This window comes from Pteropus medius, unplaced genomic scaffold (assembly GCF_902729225.1).
Source record: "Pteropus medius unplaced genomic scaffold, Ma_sr-lr_union100, whole genome shotgun sequence".
NCBI classification, from domain to species: domain Eukaryota; kingdom Metazoa; phylum Chordata; class Mammalia; order Chiroptera; family Pteropodidae; genus Pteropus; species Pteropus medius.
Window position 1 is genome coordinate 174,623 of NW_024345510.1, and position 3,340 is coordinate 177,962.

At 36.3% G+C, this 3,340-nt stretch overlaps 1 pseudogene; it reads right to left on the minus strand.

Annotated features, from left to right (window-relative positions):
• Positions 1–2,548: 2,548 nt before the first annotated feature.
• LOC120611544 (60S ribosomal protein L9-like) lies at positions 2,549–3,116 on the minus strand (annotated as a pseudogene).
• Positions 3,117–3,340: the final 224 nt, after the last annotated feature.

Genomic DNA, 3,340 nt, shown 5'->3' on the forward strand with positions numbered 1-3,340 from the left:
GTAAAGTATGACATGAAAGGGGTTTGAAACCAAGCGGGATAGGCTTTAGGGTTTCCTAGAACTAAGAATTTCAAGAGCAAGTTAAAGAGATTTGAGCTAAAAGTAGTTGAAACCAGAAAAATAAGATCTTGTGTGTTGAGGCAACATGAGATTTCTGGGCCTCTTCTGGCATGTAAGGAGCTTGAAAATCATCATTCCTAACATCATAATAAGAAAAAAAGAAGAGTAACTCTTATTAGATGCACCAGAGAATTGAGGTCACAGAGAAAACTGCTGCCCCCAAAATTGAAGAGAGAGAGAGGTAGATATATTCATAGCTTACCAGAAAAAAAAGTCCAGGAGCAGAAACTGCCATTGGAAGCAGTACTGGGGTAGGAAAACAAACTATAATTCATGAATTGCTGGAGGCTCAGTGAAGATAAACTTGTGGGTTAAAAACTCCAAGGGGGACCAGTTTTATGGAAGCCCCCACATTTTCATGAATTTTATCTCTAGGAGCCCTACTAAGTTCTCACAGTGAGGATCCAGCAGAGGGAGGGAGGATATAGCCATATTGAAATATGCTCAGAAAATTTTACTCTTATTTTATTTTTTTTAAATCTCAATGTAATTTATTCCAGATAAACTGGTAACCATTTAGTCAATTGTAAGAACTGTGGAATATGAATGAGTTTGGTGTTGCAACTGGTTGTTGCCTCAACACTGTCTACCCTCATCTCCCCAAGATGTGTGTCAACTAGATTATTTCTGAGTATGTTTTCTCATTATAAAATGTGGACTCCTATACCTCAAACTTGATAAAATAACACACAAATGCTTATTCATAGTAGACACATAAGGCATGGAAGTCTTTTCTGGGGAAAACTAGACTTTCATTCACTACACCCAAGATATTAAATGGAAATCACTCCTTATCAACAACCAACCTCCAATAGTTATCTCCTGTGAAGGTCTCACCCAGCATAACAACCCACTTCACTCAGAGAAATCACATTTATTTCCACAGCTGCTACCACCACCTGTGTACTGATACTCTTAATATTAATACATCTATCCCTCTTTGATGTTGTCACTTGAAAATTTCTTCCTCATATTTAACTTTGACACACTTCAAAACCTTCCAAAACATCTTTTCCAGTCCCATTACTATTACCGTCTTTTGAACTTGAACCTCCTGGCAATCTGAGCACCATTCACTTGGCAAATAGCTATGTGCAAGTGCTGCTCCAAGTACTTAGAATACCTGTGTAGAAAAGATTGCACTCTTATGAAGGTTACGTTTTAACAGGAAAAATGTATATAATACAAAACAAACTATAAATATTACATTATAAATGCTATGGACAATAACATATAGGATAAAGGTATGCTAGGATGGAGGTGAGGAGTGAGCACAGTTAAAAGGGTGGTCAAGATAGGTTTCACTGAATACATTTGGCTAGATTTGAAGTAACCATTCCAAAGGGAAATGACAACTTGAAGGCTTAGCGATATTAATGAACAGGAAGGTGAGTTCAGTCAGTGTAGTCAGAAAGGTTAAGAGGGAGCTGAGAGTTTGAAAAAAGCATTCTTGCTGCTGCTGAACGGGGGAAGGAGGAGCAAAGTTATCAGTTAAAAAGCTATTATAGTAATCCATGTGAAATATACAAGGCTTTTTGTTTCATTTCTCCATTATGAAAAATTTTAACACATTATGTAAGTAGGACTAGTATACCAAATCCCCATTCAACTTCAACAAATAAATTTAGAAGTAACTTGTTTCACCTACAACCCCATCCAATGCTTACTCCAACCTCACCTTAAATATTTCAAAGCAAATCCTAGATTTATCATTTCATTCCTTTCTTAAAGTCTTAACCATTAAAATCATCAAACCAAAGATTATATTCAAAGTATAATACATGGAATTAAGAAATTATGAAAGGATTATTACTTTTTAGAAATATCAAGGGCTAGGATATAGGAGTAAATGGCTGAGGAAAGGAAGAGGATAACATTGAGAGAACCTTGGACTACAGCAACCACGTTTATCACAAACGCAAAATAACTGCATTTTCCAATACTTGTTAAGGCTGCATCACTTCGTTTCACTTCCCAGCTGCTTTTTCACAAAAAGTTACTTGTATATATAAGTGACTCAGGCACAGTTGCCTTATAAATACTCAAATTTATGCTTCTGAAAAATTAGATACCTTCAGAACTTCTCTCCAAATTCTGCATTTGATGATGAATAGCTACAGTGTTGCCTATTACTGGTATCATACCTTTCTTGCCTGAAATGGCCTTGGTATTCCTTCAAAAACCAGATTCAAGTCACTTCTACCATGAAATATTATTAGAATAAGCTGCTGTTTTGTTTCTTCTGTAATTATTCTTAAAACACTAGAATTAAATTAATTGTTTACTTACCAAATAGTTGGAAAGGGAAATCAGTTTATAAAAAAGCCCCAAATCAATACATAATGTACACTGTATCTTTAAAATATCACAAATAAGTTTGAGGAATCATCTGACATCTTGGTATCTCCATAGATGAAAAACTTAGACCTTATTCATCAGCCCTCTGAACTGTTCTTTTTTCAGAAACATAGATACCATCCAAAAATTTTCTGATATCCTTGTTTTTAACTGTTGTGGCTTGTCGAATCAAAGAAGCTGAATTTTATACAAGTTCAGTGTCATTTCTTTCAAGAATTAACTCATTTTTCTGTGCTTGAGATACTGAACAAGCAACACCTGACCTCATTTGAACACTGTGGATGTATTTTTTTTACCCAAGAAATTTCAGATTTCAACAAGAGAACAATTTTCTTGAATGACGGTGTTATTGGGGAAGTGAGCACACCCAGACTTTATCTTCTAATGGAAACCCAGTATAACACCTTTGATCATGTTCTGTACATAATTACGGTAGGCAGTTCCTTTTTATTTCCCCACCATTTGTCAACCCAGAGCCTCTTCTTTTTCTGTTCAAGGAGACTGAATTTTACATTGATATGATTGAAGTTTCTCCACAGGTTGCCTCAGGGGCCCTTCACAATAACTGTGGGTCCCTTCAGAGTGATATCCACATTTTCTGTAATGTTGACAGTGTGAATGCTGAAAATGGTCTTCATCCTTGCAGTAGATGCAGTAAAGATATTCTGTTCTTAACAAGGCCTGCCTTCAAGCACAACTGTTCTACCAGAGCCTGAGTGAGGTTTTATCAGAGACTAAGTGTCCTGTGGTAAGCAAAATACCCAACTCCATCCCTCTTTAGACTTGCTGTCTTACCTAAAGGGGTAAAAACTGAAAAGTACTTATGAAGGTCACAGCCCAAGGGCAGAGGCTAACTAAAAGA